This window comes from Heterocephalus glaber, unplaced genomic scaffold (assembly GCF_053883595.1).
Source record: "Heterocephalus glaber isolate CG9 unplaced genomic scaffold, H.glaber_assembly_v1.0 deba00001442, whole genome shotgun sequence".
Taxonomy (NCBI): Eukaryota; Metazoa; Chordata; class Mammalia; order Rodentia; family Bathyergidae; genus Heterocephalus; species Heterocephalus glaber.
Window position 1 is genome coordinate 26,058,025 of NW_028258296.1, and position 16,257 is coordinate 26,074,281.

General features: G+C 36.3%; 1 protein-coding gene across 28 annotated transcripts in view; it reads right to left on the reverse strand.

The window, feature by feature from the left end:
- The window catches only part of Znf644 (zinc finger protein 644), a 111,365-nt gene extending 98,598 nt beyond the window's left edge, over positions 1–12,767 (reverse strand). For 9 of the 28 annotated variants that reach the window (XM_087213077.1, XM_087213084.1, XM_021255398.2 and 6 more), the window contains exons 1-2: positions 12,179–12,464; positions 11,102–11,691 (exon numbers count right to left, since the gene is read on the reverse strand). The gene's annotated coding sequence lies outside the window, so the exon portion shown is untranslated. The other 19 variants (XM_087213089.1, XM_013070894.3, XM_013070892.3 and 16 more) reach the window with 11 other exon arrangements.
- Positions 12,768–16,257: the final 3,490 nt, after the last annotated feature.

Sequence of the window (16,257 nt, forward strand, 5' to 3'; positions counted from 1 at the left end):
TGTAAAAAGTTTTCTTCTTGAAATGCTTCTTCCTTCCTTTACATATTGGGCTTATTCTTGAATGTGTTTGGTGCTCTTTAGTCTCAAAAATGCACTTAAAGTCACTTAGAAATTTTGTGTTAGTGGGCAGTTGTAACTGTAGGATGATCAATCTAGGCCATTTTCCTGATGGATCCTCATCTTTATTGCCAATTGGTCTTTTTTCCTAATCAGTTAGCTGTAAAGAGGATAAATTTTCCAATCCAGTACTCTCAGAACTGGGATGAGAAGAGAGGCTGAGAATGATTTCCAGTTCAACATGTAGATTTGTATTCAATTTTTCCTGATTTTAGATATGATGCCCTTAACCTAATCTATGCCTACTGTTTTCAAGCAGATTCTCTGGGTGGATGTAAGAGAAGAAATTTAAAGGTAAGACACCCTTCCTGGTCCCATGAATGTTATTTGTTATACAGACTTTTAGACAATCTTTCCCATAGCCAACGATTCCTGCAGCAAATTCTAAGTCTTTCCCACTGATAGTGGAAGCTTTTTCTACATTTAGTTAACACTTGGTGCTTTTGACCTTCCAAAGTTTTACTTCTGTGATTACCTTTCTAGTTTTATCCGTGAGATTCTATGCCTTTTAAATAAAACCACTGCAGTGATACCTCAGTTGTTGAACTGCTCCAAGCTCAAATTTTTCACTACTTAAACAGCAAAGTTCAAAAATATCTGCTCAGTGTTTGAAACTTTCCTTGTTAGTCAAACTGAAAAAACAACTTGAAAAAACCTATATGGCCAGAGCACAAGGTCCCAAGTTTGATCCCTGGTACAAAGAAAAAAAAAAGCCTATAAGGCTGAGAGTCCCACGTCACATCTCTCCACAGACACAAACGAGTGACACTTCAGTCTAAGCGTATCTCTCACCCAAACAACGTGCAGTGTTAGTGCGTTAAAATATTCAGCATTGTTTTTGCGCTTTATCTGCATAAAATATCATAATCATGGCCCCAAAGAAAGTAATACCAGCAGTAAAGCTAAGAGGAAAACTGTGAGAACCACAATAGTTAAACATATCATTGTGAAATCTGTTAAAGTCTTGGAAAATGAATGTACAAGTGTAATTACTTGGTTTTCCATTTTTTCCTTTTTTTTTGATACCGGGGATCAAACTCAGGACCTTGTGCTTGCAAGGCAGGCGCAGAGCCACTGAGCTAAATGCCCGGCCCTTTCCATTTCCATTGTTTCTTATGGGATAAATATGTTCAATTAGAATGTTTCAGTGTTTGAACACAAGTTTGGAATGAATTGAGTTCAACAAGTGAGATTATCACCGTATTATAATTCTAGTGAGAGGGTGATGGCAAACCAAGTAAGTAGCTATTTAACCCCCATGATCAACTGAATATTCAGCTCATTAGTTTTGATTTGTCGTGTCCTCACTGTTGTTCATTTCTAAATAGTATAAAATTGAGGCTCAAGTTTTGGTAGGATATAGGGTTTTAATAGTCCAAATAGTTGCTATAGTTTTGGGTCTAAAATTGAGTTTTACTATACCACAATAAAATTACTATTGACCTGCAAAATCCTCTTAAATATAAATTCTGAGGCCAACATAAAACAGTAAGAAAATCAAACAAATGTTAACATATGTAGTCTCTAGTGACAACAAAGTCTGACATACCTTAAGTAAAACATATTACTATTCAAAACTTTTACTGACAATTTTTTTACTTGATCTATAAAATTCTAAAGGTAAATTAAAATTTAAATACTGATGTTATCAATCTATAAAGAAGTTATACTGTATATATTTCAAAGCTATCTGCTTCTTCGTCACACAAATTCAAGACTGATATTATTTAACAGACCTGATTTTTTATTTAAAAAGTTGTTTTCCTTTTTGTTTGGAATTATCCTTTGCTTGATATAAAACATGTCACTTCACTCTTTTGCTTGCAAGTGTTAGTGTACTCTTGCCATTTTTTAATTTTCAACATTTGTCATTTTGTTTAAATAAGACTCATAAAAAATAGGAAGATTTTTAATCCAATTTTTAAAAGAGAAGAGACAAGAAGAAATCAATAAAACGATCTCCGGTACCAAAAAAAAAGAAAGAAATCAATAAAAATTTAAAGGCTATTGGAAGAATCTCAGGTAATAAAACTTGAAAGTTGGTAAATCAAGCTTGGAAAATAAGATGAACAGGGAGAGGGTTAAACACTCCCACTTAATAGTGTCTAGTTAAGAGTTCCATTTGTGTTAATGGCACTATCATATTCACTGCATAGCACAAGACTTTTGAAAAGTCACAGCCACTGGAAATCAGCTCTATCTCCTCTACTTCTTTCCCATATAAAGCATTTTAATAGGAGCAGTGTATTTAGAACGATTTTTTTCTTCTAGCCCTCACTCTTTTCAAACTGCTACTCCTCTTGCATGTAATTTTTCCTTGCTTTTCAGCTTACCAGTACCAAAACAAAATAAGCAGGTCAGGGTAGGCCTATTTCCAAGAACTCTGGAGTCATACAGAGGTGTAAGCTAGGGAACACTAACATACACTGTTATAACTCAAAATTTAGCATTACAAGCTTTTACCATTTAGCCCAAATATTTATTTCAAAATACCAGCAATTATAACATAACTTTCTTGGGTTTTTACTTAAGTTTCCAAACCAAACGTAACCAAAAAAAAGCTGAAGTCAGTGAGTTTGTAATAACAGAAAAAGTCAGATGTATCTCATAACTCATATGCAAACTGTTATCTCCAAATAAATTTATTTTGAATACCAAAAAATGAAAAACTTGTAATGTTTGTACTTACTCTTAATATACCCTACCCAAACCACAAAGATAATAACTTCTAACTGGACTTCCTCACTTCAATTTTTCACACTTCTTCATGAAATGCTAATCAATGAACTTTCACAGAACTCCTTATTTCTAATTTCTAATCATGCCACAATCTTAATCGTTTATTTTTCATTACGTTCATTTAAAATACTCTAACCCATGGAAAATATTTGCATTCCACAATTGTCATTTCAGTCCTTTTTAAAGTTCCCTTCTCACTACCTGATAATCTACTTTCCACCAATCTATATATACCATTTCTTCAAAATCCAGCTAAAAAATTATTTTCTGCCAAGAAGTTTTATTAAGCCACTCTTATATTACTTATATTTGAGGCCGGAGATTTAGCTCAGTGGCACTGTGACTGCCTCACAAGCACAAGGTCCTAAGTTCAAATACGCATACCTTCCAACAAAAAATTATTTATACTTTATGTCAGCTCAGTAACTGAAATGTATTAAGCACCCTTCAAGTTGTATCTTAGATCCATGAACTCTTTGAAGCAGGAACTGTATCCTGTTCTTATTAAAGTACTCAGTAAATTTTAACCAACCAAGCTAAAACAAGTGAAAAAAGATTGGGGAATTACAGTAGCACAAGATTTTTTGTAATCAAATCTCTCAAAACCAAATGCAAATATAGTATGCAAACAGACATACTCTTAATTTTTTTTCTACCACAGAAGTCAGTTCATGGGCCGGGGATATGGCTCAGTGGTGCCGCTGCCTGCCTTGCAGGAGCAAGGTCCCGAGTTCAATGCCTGGCACAAAAAACAAAACTAAACTAAAAACAGAAGCCAGCTCTTAAAGCTATAACATTGTTTTGTGATTTTTCTAAATCTACTTCCCAAGAGCTATGTACAACGTCTTAATATTTCAGATAAAAACAAATTTTGCTTTATCCTTTTATACTTCACAAAACCTACAAGATTGCCAGGCATGGTAGCGAATACCTGTAATCTCAGCCCTCGGGAGACTGAGGCAGGAGAATCCCAGCAAGTTCAAGGCCATTCTGGGGGTACACAGTAAATTCAAAGCCAGCCTGAACTGCATAGAGATATGTTGTCTCAAAAAAACAAAAACAAAAAACAAAACCTACAAAAGGAAAAGTTAACAGATGTTTAATCTTAATTTCTTCAAGACGGCTACTGAAATTCTTGGAGTGGTAGTACATTAAACTTACTAAAAATTCCAAAAGGCAACACTTTTATAAGGTGTAAAAATTTTCATTCAAACTCAAAAGCATTCATAATCCAAATGTGAATGAGAAAATTTCTACACAATTTACAAAATGTATCAGTTCTTCAAAAGTATGAAGATACATGTTTTAGTAATTGTGTACTCTTTACTACTTTATTGTAAGTAATCTGTATTTCAGAAAATTTTTCCCATAAGCACCAATTTAATAATGGAACTATTAACTGCATTTGGAAAAACAAAACAAATTCAAATAGAATTACTATAAGTAACTGCTAGAAGTATCACGACCAACAACACCATTTTAATTCTGTTTATAAGCTTCCTTCATGGGTTTTAACCATTTAATCTTTTATGCAAGTCTATGAGATAATATTTTAATTATACATAAACAAAGGTCAAATCTTTTTGGTTAAGAGGTAGACACCTACCTGTAAAAAGAAACACGTTTATTTAATCCTACTGCTAAAATCACAATAATACCCTATTAAGCAACCCTAAATGCCTAAAAGCTAACTTACATACTCCCTAGAATATACTATAAAAAAGGCTCCAAAAGGCATCTATGTAAGAAGGCAATCCAAGACTTCCTCCATCTATTTCTAGGCTTTGTGCCTTGAGAATAGTGCAATGAAAGCAAGTCAGACGACTACGTTATCTGTGGAGGCAATTCAAATCTTTACATTCTAAGTGGATTTTCAGGTCATAAAACTAATCTGTAAGGGTTACTATTAATGAAAACTAAGAAACACCTCTACAGTACCAACAATCATATGATTTATGTCTAAATTCATACAGCAACGCCAAACAAGGACAGAGAAGAGATTCAGGAATCAGCTCTTACTACTTTTGGAAAGGACAAATATATCATAAGCAAGCTAAGAAAAAAGGGAAACTAATATATACTGATAGAGGCCAAAACAGTGATTACATCTATGAGCAGGAATTAATGGGAAGAGACACAAGGTATCTCTTTCAGTGCAGAGAATGTTCTATATCTTGATTTGGGCAGAAGTAACCTGGGTATATTTTTAAAAGTCACTGGGATCCATTGCCTGCCATGCAAGCACAAGGTCCCGAGTTCAATGCTCGGTACCCAAAAAAATTAGGGCTGGGGATTTAGCTCAGTGGTTCTGCTGCCTGCCTCAAAAGCGCAAGGTCCTGAGTTAGATCCCCGGTACCATAAATAAATAAATAAATAAGTAAATTTATTTCACTGGGTAGTATTCATAAAATGTGTATACTTCAGTATATATTGGTAGGAATATTCTTCTCCAGTATTTCCTTTTATCAGTCATCCTTTCAGGTTCAGTTCAATTTTTACTTTATCCTTTCTCTATTCCCCCAATGGAATTTTCTATACCTACACCGTCTGATATAGTGTGGCCACTGAGCACCTGAAGTCTGGCTACTCTGAACTGAGATGTGCTTTAAGTATGTAGTAACCATGGATTTTGAAGTCTTCATATGAAAAACAGTACACAAGATGTTTCAATTATGTTTAAATGGCACTTCAGATCTACTGGGTAAAATAAGATATATTAATAAAATTTCCCTAATTTCTTTAACGTGGCTACAGAAAATTGTAAGTTGTGTTTGTGGATCAACCTATATTCCTATTTGGCAGTGCTGACCTGTAGAGTCTATTTATTCATGCCCCTAAATTTTTTTCTCCTTTTGAAAAAATAAAATTGTAAATAATTTTCATATACAACATGTTTTGAAAGATGTAAACATTGCAGAATAACTAAATTGGCCAAAATTAAGACATGCCCTACTTCACATACATATTATCCTTTAATATATGTCATCGTAATGTAAATATAAGAATTCTATAGTAAAATATTCTTTTCAAACAAATTAAATATTATATTAAGAATTACTAATAGTAACTAAATAGGATCCAAGTGTCCATTTAATTTATAAATCTACAAATATTTAATTTTAATATCATTTTTAACAAGGAAGGTTAAGGTATTTCAGTGTAAAAATAAAAAACGTTCTCAGATGACTATAAATCAAGTATGTCATCTATATTTTACTTATATTCAACTTTGAGTTAAACATCCCAACAGAAAGGATAGATACATAATTAAACCTGTAGTAATCCTAACCCACTGGAAACTAGTTCTGACTAAGCTTGATCTTAATAACTCAGTGAAGAAAAAGGCAGTTTCCATTTTGGCCAATATCACTGTGTCAATGTCCAGAAGTTAAGACAAAGAGCCTTTATATGATGGTATGAATAAACAATGTGTGCAATAAGACAGCACTTGAAATAAGGGTAGGCAGAAAAAATACTTTTATAGTAAGTTTTCAAATCAGGAGATAAAAATTACAAACCATATAACAACTAGGTAAAAGGACAGACATTCAAGAAAAGAAAGGTCTTGTCTCTAGAATCAAGATAGAACCTAGGTTTAAGTTTGGCTGCCTCATTGTTTACCATTCTTATGACCTAAGTTTGAAATTTGTTTCCTTAACATGTGAAATGGGAATATATACATCATAGCATTAGAAGTAGCATATCATATTTAAAGTCAATATTAGCCCCTCTTATATGAATAAATAATGGTGGAAGTCCATGGGTGATTTTCCCTCCTTCATTTTCAAATTGCTAAAAATATTTTTAAACATAAATGAAACTTCTAACTATAATGTACATACATATATAAAACTAAACACACCTCCCTATGTAAACTTAAAATTATTTTTACTAGCTACCATTTATGATTTTGCGTATAAGCTTAAAATTTGTAGTGGGGATAAGTACTAGGAAAAAAAGAGGGAAAAAGGTAACTAACATTATACTAGCACAGACATACACAAAACAAGAAAACTGTGGAGAGGAAAATAGCAAAAGGAAATGTTGTTTGGAGAAATTCCCCTAACTTAGGCTATCCAATGGAAAAATTACATCCCTCTCCTCAAACCAGCTCTGAGGTCAGCCACTCCTCACTCAGTTGTTCATTACATACAAATTTCCGTAGTTACTCATCCTCTCCTCTCTACTAATACTAATGGTCACCACCACCACAATTTAAAGGAAGGTGAAGAAATTTGGGATGTTATAACAAAGACAAACACCTGATTGGGAAATAATTTCACTAAAATGAACTCATTCCCAAGCACACCTATTCATCAGCTGACAGTAATAAAATGGAACGAATTTCTGAAATATTTAACCTGGTTCCTGCCTCTCACTTTATTAACGGTCTTTATAGGCATGGCCTAAAATGGAACACTAGCAAAAGCATACAATCCCAAATGACCACAGGGTAGAAATTCCAAGTTACTTTAGAAAGAATAAATGATGATAATAACAATAATTATTATTACTAACAATTGCTCTGCATTCATTGTCTGCCAGAAAGCTAAGGACTTTACATGAATTCTGTAATTCTAAACCTCTATAAAGATGGTATTTATCAGTAAATCTACTTGTCTAGTGCTTATAATGCTAAATTTGAACACTGCCGGTTCTACTTCAAGGCATACACTTTTAAACTTTATCTTTTTCTGATGCCTTACACATAAATGTTTACAAATGTCAACTGTGATTCTATATGTATGTATATATATAATGTGTGTTTGTGTGTAAAACAGTCAGTGAGTCAGTATTAAGCAAAACACAATTCCAACTTTGGAAAGACTTTTATCTACTGTCATAAACCATTCAACAATAAACTGGGAATCATTGTCCCTCCCCAATAAGTGGTACTTTTAGGCACTAGTTATATTTAACAACTTCCTCAAGAAATTGACGGAAAAAAAAAATATATACATATATATATATATACACACACACATACACATATATGCAATAAGCTTGCAAATGAAATAAACCCATAAAAATTTAAATATTCACCTTTCTAAAAAATTAAATAATTGATAGAATACAAGTAAACATTCTTTGTAAACTGTACTTTAATCTTAACACTTTATTAGGTGTTATAAAAATTTCAATTATTTAGTTCTTAACATATTTATGTTTCTATAGTTTATACAGAAAGTATTTACAGGACTGAAGGTTTGACTCAGTGGTAAAGTGCATACTAGAAGCCCTCGGTTCAATCTCCAGACCAAGCAAAAAGAAAGATCTTACAGCACTGTACTTTCAACTTAAATGTTATACATACTAAAAGGCTTAACACATAAAATCTGAACATATCACTCTAAGCAATTTAAATTCTACCACAATCTAGACTAATAGAATTAAATTTCATGGAACGAATCACTTATTGTATATGTTTATTTATAATATCACAAATTTAATAATCTTAAATGAATAGGAAGGCTACAACTTTCAGACAGAAGAGGTAAGATAAAGATTAGTAGAGGGAAACTGAAAAGAAACTCTTAGGAAAGCTAACTTGAATCGAGTCTCATTTTCTGCCACCCAAGAGAAGTGTGCTCTGCTATTGCTTCTCCTCTGGCAGGTTTCTCCTCTTCCTCTTGAAATCCTCTGCTTTTCTCCTCCTGGAAAGTCATCTCACAGGAATTTTTGTTTTTCCTGCTAATAGCTCTCAACTGTCAAAGGGTTTCTTATCTTGAATTTAAAAATACAAAAACATTCTAATTCCATAATTGCATGAGTTCCTAGTAAGTTCAGAAAGGAAATAAATCCAGAGTTTAACTTTGGCAGATCTGAGATAAAAAATGAGAGTGGACCAACTGAGACCTGATAAGAAAACACCTAGAAAGAAAGAAAGAAAGAAAGAAAGAAAGAAAGAAAGAAAGAAAGAAAGAAAGAAAGAAAGAAAGAAAAAGAAAGAAAGAGGGGGGGAGAGAAAGAAAGAAAGAAAGAAAGAAAGAAAGAAAGAAAGAAAGAAAGAAAGAAAGAAAGAAAGAAAGAAAGAAACATCTTTTTCACAGAGACTCCGCCTCCCTTAAGACTGAATGGAATTTGGTGTTCCATAACCTAAGTCTCATGTGGTACTGCATATAAGAGGAAAGAGGTGAAAGACTTCAGCCAACCAGCAGGGTGAGCCAGTGCTAGAATCAGTTTGATGATTTTCAATCTCTTAAAACTCAATGGTATAAATGGCTCACTCTATTAAAAGTAGCTACTGCCCTCTAATAAACCTGAATCAAAAATACTTCTGGAACTACTTCAATCAAAGCTGTACATTATAACTTTGTTCAATCCTTACAGATTCTTCATGTACATTCTATACCAGAGATTAAATGTAAAAAACATTAGGTGCTCATTTGAGTATCTAAATTTTATTATATCATTATTCATTCTCATATTTTATTTTACAAGGCTACCATTTTTTAAAACATGTAAAAACACTTTTTTAAAAAAGGACTATAGAAACTAGTGTTCTATAAATTACGGTTGGATAATTCAACGTGCCAATTTCTACAGTTTGCTGCTAACTACAACCGCCTGTTATCTGTATGAAAAGCAGTCCTAAAAAAAGGCATCCCACATAATAAGATCCACTCTTTCCCTCCTAGAGTCACAAGTGAAAAGAGCCTAAATAAGTAACCCTAAACAATCCAGGGTCTTTGGGACAATAGAAAGATGTACTTCAATTTCCTCTAAAGTATGTGTATCTCCACCATCTTGTGACTCTCTGCTACCCATTTACTGTCTGAAATCAATCGAATTCTTTCCTATAACCTGAATGACAAACTAAACCCAGAAAACATTAAGGTTTACAGGTGACAACCTCACTTTATAATTAGATAACGTGAAAGTAACAGTAATCATCAAACTAGAGTGTAATTAAATCTACTCAGTGTTGAAAATTATGAAACAGCTATCAACATTCTCAGAAAAATCAATTAAAAAGCACCTTACACATTGCTTCTCGGCCTTTTGGCCAAAATAAAGTGTAAAAAGCACCTTACATGACTGATTAGAGCCTTAAAACAACTGGTTTTGCCAAATTTGATATCCAAAAAAGTTAAATATCATTGTGGGATCCAACCATAAATGATTCTACTACTGGCTGAATTTCCCAACAGACTTTACAGTAGTAAAGTAGTAGTAGTAGGTTCCAAAAAGTTGTTTTTAAAAGGAGCAGTCTAAGTGGCATGTTTGTTTATCCAACCAAAAGGACTACTTTCTGCATCTATCTCATTTCTTAGGTAACAACTGGCAATAACTGGCAGTTATTTCATACTTTCCTAGAAATTCAACAAGTATTTGGTGTTCCCTTTTAATTTAAATTACTGGGTCATTTGCTTTTGGAAAAATCTCAAAATTTCTAAGTTATTCTACTGTGAAATTTCTGTATTTTCATCTGATTTCATTGAAAATCACTTCAAAAACTAAGTCACCACATAACATTAAATGAAAATTAACTTACCGTCACAGTTCTCATTAATGTGATAGTATTTAATTAACAAGTATTTTCAGTGATACTCCCTTGTTTTATTTTTAATCATTATTAGTTGTAGATATTCACCTTCTCGTCCCAGCAATATGGCAAAGAAAACAGAAATGGGATAGACACTGAATGACAGTTTTCCACTATGCCATTAACTTAAGCATCCATACTACATTGCAAGAGAAGCAGGTAAGAATTGTGGTTGAGATTCCTTCCACCGTAAAACTGTATGATCCAGGAATACATTTTGCTAATAATTAATATCTCCTATTCATTAGTACAAGATTTTTCTTTATTAGAAAAAAAGTGGGGGGATATGTATCTGAAAAGAAATAAAGTAAAGTTTTAAGTAATTTTAAAAAGTTTAAATTTTATTTTTAACACAGAAACTTAAGTTAATGATCTAAACACGTTTAAATATCCCTTCAGGTAATTATGTTAAAGGAAAACCCAAAACATCTGATGCTCTGAAATTGGTACTTCAATATTAATTAATTACTGTATAAAAATATGAAGTTCTTGCATTATAACTTTAAATTGTTAAATTCTAAAACTTACAGAGCTATGATTTTAAGGGTAGTATACATACCACTCCATTAATACTAGTTAAGCATTCATGTTTCACCTATTAAAATGTCTAAGCTAAATTATAATCATTACAAAAAAGTTTTTTCTTACCAAACCTACCAAAATAAAATATTGGTCACATCAAGTTCCCGTGATACTTACACATGGCACTGAAGGCAAGGTGCAGACTTCCTTTCTCTGAGGAACTTTAGTTGTCTATTTTTTTAAATGCTTTCTGCTTCTTGTGGGACCTAACAATTTAACTACACTACTGAAGATACAGGATTAAGGCAAATCTAAAACATCACCCAGATGCAACAAACTTGGCGTTAGTCAAGAGCAGCCAAAACAGATGATGGTGGTGGGGTATTTCTGTTGCGATTAACTTGTACACAAAACAGTACCATCATTTCAGGCCTCAATTATATGTATCCCTTCGCTGAGTTTAATAATCACATAAAATCTGAAATCTAAATATATATGTTTTATAACAACTATATTGAAGTCAATATTACTTAAAACAGTTGAGGAAAACTTTTCCACTAAGGTCGCTAAACCATGGATGGATCCCAACACGAGAGTCGTCTGTGGCAGTCCCGTAACAAGAAACCTTTAGCTCCACCACCTAAGTTTCCAATCACTGAGAAGGGTCTGGGACAACTCATCTTCAGGTTCACGGGAGAAGTGGAGCACACCTGCTTTCCTCTGGCAGAGATTAAGCTCCCAGGGACACAAAGGCCAGGGAATCAGACCTGGAGAGGCAAAAAGCTTTAGCTGGACACCCACCAAGCCCCTGGCAACCCGAATACTTCAAGCGATTTACCTCTGGCTGTTACTTCCCAGGCACCTAGCGGCACAAGATGTTGCAGAACGGGGGAGGGGAGAGCTATGCGGTCCCGTCCCAAGTCAAGGGAGGGGTGTGTATAGTTCACGCCACAGCCGGCGCCTCTGGCTAGGACCGAGCAGCCTCGAAGGCAGAGGGGTTGGCTTGGCGACTGCCTTCGGACCGCCCCGTTACTCAGTGCATTGCAATGGCGACCGCCAGGCTCCCCAAGCAGCCTGATCTCGGCCCCTTCCCCCGACTGCTCACTGGCTGCTCAGCTTCATGTGACTAAACAAAACCCCCAAGTCTACTGCCCAGCTCAGCCCCTTTGTGTCCGCTCCCGGATCCTCCGACGCCGCGGCGGAAAGGCCCCCCGCCCCCGAGAGGCCCGCCCCGCAGCGGCGACTGCCGCTCACCTCAAGCTCCGCGGCCCCCCGCGGCCGCCGCCTCCCCGAACCCGGGGCCCGGGTTCCTTGTGTAGCACCAACTCCGCCTCCTCGGCCGCCGCCGCCATCTTAGCCTGTGCGGCAAAATGCGTCCTTTTGGATGGTTGGGACCCAGCCTAGGGCGTAGCTCCCCGGGCCCGAGCGCCGCAGACCGGGTCCCCCAAGTTTTTCCACCACCCTCAGTCCCGCTGTCGCCACAGCCCAGAGGCCTGAAACCCACTCAGGTCTCGGCTAATCCGACCAAATAACCCCTGAAACTCACAGTTTGGTGCCGTGTGCGTCAAACCGGGGCGACGTTGGGAGCGCGCGGCGTCCCCGCGTCACACGCCGCTCTGTACGCTACCCGGCTGCCGCGGCCCCCCTCCGCTCCCCGCTTTTCGCCTCCGGGCCCGGTTCCCACGGCGCAGGCGCGCGGCTTTCCCGCCTCTGCTCGGGCGCGGGCAGCGGGGGTGGCCAGCGAGGAGCTCTTGGGCAACCTCGGCTGGTGGAGAGTCTGGGCCAATTAGACAAACGGGGTCAGCAGGAACAGTACACCACTGTTCTCGGGTGCCAGAAACCAAACAAGGTCACCTCCTCCAGCGCTGACCTAATCACTCCCAAGGAGGTTCCCGCCCCAAAGTAGGCACGATCCAAATATGGTGGTGCCCAAACTCTGCAAGACCCAAACACTAGGCATGCCTAGGCCCTTTAAGGTGGAACAGCCCCATGTTTGGTTTCCACAACCTCTAGCGAGCCCAAACGCGCCCCCCCACCTTTTTTCCCTACTATTGAGGAAAACAGCTAAAGAATGCGACACTTGGGAGTAATAACTGTGGAGTAGAGGCAGAGGACGGTTTTGGGATCTTAAGCCTATTGGGAGAGGCCAGATAGCGAGGCAAAGTACCTAGTGGCTCTCAGTCACCAGGACAGCCTACCCTAAAAGATGTCCTGGGTTTGGTTCAGTTGATTGTGAGTATGCTCTCTGCATTATTGAATGTGCCATGGTTCTCCAAAGGAAAGTTATATGAGATGCATCTGAGATGCTATTTAATCCTGCAAAGAAATGAGTGGACCCCTAGAAGGTCTTGTAAAACCTTTTTAACAGGCATTCACCACAGGATTCTGAGGGCAGAGAAACACTGATTAGGAGCTCTTTACTTTTGAACTGAGGGAACAAGAAGTTGCTACCGTTTAAGATAAACAAAAAGTTCGTCAGGAATCTACTAGTCCTGCCTTCAGTTCTTTGACTTCTCTGATTTCTCATTAAAAAATTAAACCTGTTTTCTCACTAAAAAGTTTAAACTGAGCAACTATCATAAACTATGCTCCTCCAAACCCTCAAGATGTTATTGACACGCACAGAAAAATACATTATAAATGCATTTATTTGACATTTTCTTTCCTGTAGATTAGTGATTTCATCCTTAACAAACATGAATTCCAAACAAAGATACTTGACAAAATACACCAATTGCTTCACCGGTTGTTAATAGCTAACACTTCTGAATACTTATTATGTACCAGGCATTGCTCTAATTTGCTCAATTTCATTACAACCCAACAAGGCCAAAAGCAGTGTGGTCATTTTGTCAGTCACACAGCTCTTTGTGCTCTTTCAAAATGCAATTTTTCCTTTATTTATACAAGTAGATACATCATAAAATATAAATCTGCCTATATTTTCGGCCAGTTGGTCGAGTGGTTTCCTTGTAATTTTATACACACGATCCATCAAAACGACATTCCTGGTTTACTCTGGTACTTACAACAAATAAAAATATTATACAATATGGAAATTCTCACATTATATCACTTCAAAAGCAGCTACCAATAACAAAAACAAACTCTTGTGAATGCACACCACTGACTGACTGATGTGCAGATGGATCACAGCACCAACACTACCACTCAGATACTATCCATGATCAGGAACCTGTCTCACTGATGAAACTATACTGGAAATTTACACTTGAACAATAATAGTATATAAGTGGTAATAATAGTAATAGTAGCAATTATGAAGTAGTAATGATTAATGAAACTCTTTATAAACAAAACATCTCAGACACTATGAACAGGAGAAAACTTAAGCACAAAAGGCTTGAGTTTGGTAGTGCGAAACAAACAAACAGACAAACAAAAAGAGAGAGAAAAGAAAAAGCAACTGGGAAAATCAAAGGACCAGTTAGGTAGCTCAACACCAAATATTTAAAGACATTAAAAGAAAAATGCAGTTGAAAATGAAAATCACATGTGGAAAACAGTTTGACTACGGGAGAAAATTCATGGGGACATCTACTCACTTTGAATAAAATCATGAAAAATCTTTTTAAGAAAGTAAAGAAAAGGGCCGGGGATTTACCTCAGTGGTTCCGCTGCCTGCCTCGAAAGTGCAGGGTCCCGAGTTTGATTGCCGGTACCAAAAAAACAAACAAAAAAAAGAAAGGAAAAGTAAGATCTGGCTACTGCTAATATGTTAAACTATGGCAATATTATCACACTACATGAATCCATTAATTATTCCAGTGAATAATTACCTAATAAATTATACAGAGTAAGCTATAGTCTCAAATGACTTACTCAAAAAGAAAATACAGTTCATTGTTGGATAAAAATTTAAGAAGTGTCCATATTCTAATACATCTGAATTCTAGACCAAAAAGAAAAATTTAAGCATTAGTTATTCTACAGTCCTAACAACTAAGTGAAATTAAGTTTTGGGCTTGCTTAGAGCCGCACTAGTTCTGGGTCCCCCAAAACTATAGTACCGAAACCATAGGTCAAGTCACTTTTGTAAACTGCAAATAGTTCAGTATATTTATCCATTGGATTAGGAATAGGGATGTGTTTAGAGAGAGAGAGAGAGATGAAGAAAACAAAACAGATTTTATATTTATTTTCATTTCACACTGACCCTAACACAGCATAACATATAGCAGCTATGCAATAAATAATTCTGTTTAAATCAAGCAATGTTCACTGATTGCTTACTCTGTGCAAGGCACTGTACTACACACCACCAGAAAAAAAGACAATTCCTTGTAGATACTCAATAAAGTAGAATAAATGAGAAGTTTTTATAGTTCAGTGAAAGAACTAGATAAAAGATACATAAAATTAGAGGGGGAAAGATACATAAACTCAACTTACCAGGGAGTGGGGGAGATGAGGAAGTAGATAAAAAGATTTTGAAGGCCGGGGATTTAGCTCAGTGGCATCCACCTGCCTCAAAAGCACAAGGTCCCAAGTTCGATCCCTGGTACCAAAAAAAAAAAAAGATTTTGAAATCATAGTTAAAACATGATATAAAATAGATTTATGTCTTAGTTACTTTTTTCATCACTGGGACAAAATACCTGATACCCAAAGTTAAAGGAGGAAAGGTTTATTTAGCTCACAGTTTGTAAAGTTTACAGTCCATAATCAGCTGGCTCTAAAACAATATGGTATGGCAAAGGGGTATTACAGAGGAGAGACAATCCATGGCAAGACAGACAGTAAGCAGCCAGCAACAGCAGCAAACCTCCCTTTCCCTTTTATCCTTCCAGGCTACAAGCCTTTTGTGCTTCCCATCATCCACACCCAAACAATGCTAAACCAATCAGTGGACTAATTTAATTTTCACACCCTTAATCCACATTCACACACCCTAGATCCAGCCACCTTTGAAAAGCCCTACCTATGAGCACATGAGGCTTTGAGGGGACATCTAGATACAAACCATAACAATTTAGTATACACATATTTAGTAAAAATTGTATCTAATATTTAGGAATGTATTTACTATTCTGCTATCAGCTTATTAGAAGTAGATAAAACCATAAGCATGTGTGAGCTTGTTCATGGAACACATGTAGAAAATGAAAATTGTGGGCCCTGGAACCTTATATAAAAAAATGTTTAATGGGACATTCATTGATTTTCCTTAGAAGAAGCTTGATTGCCAAGTATGGTGATGCACACCTGTAATCCCAGCACTCAGGAGGCTGAGGCAGGAGAATCGCTGGGAGTTCAAGGCCAGCCTGAACTACACAGTGAGACCCTGTCTCAAAAAAAAAAAGAGAGGCTTG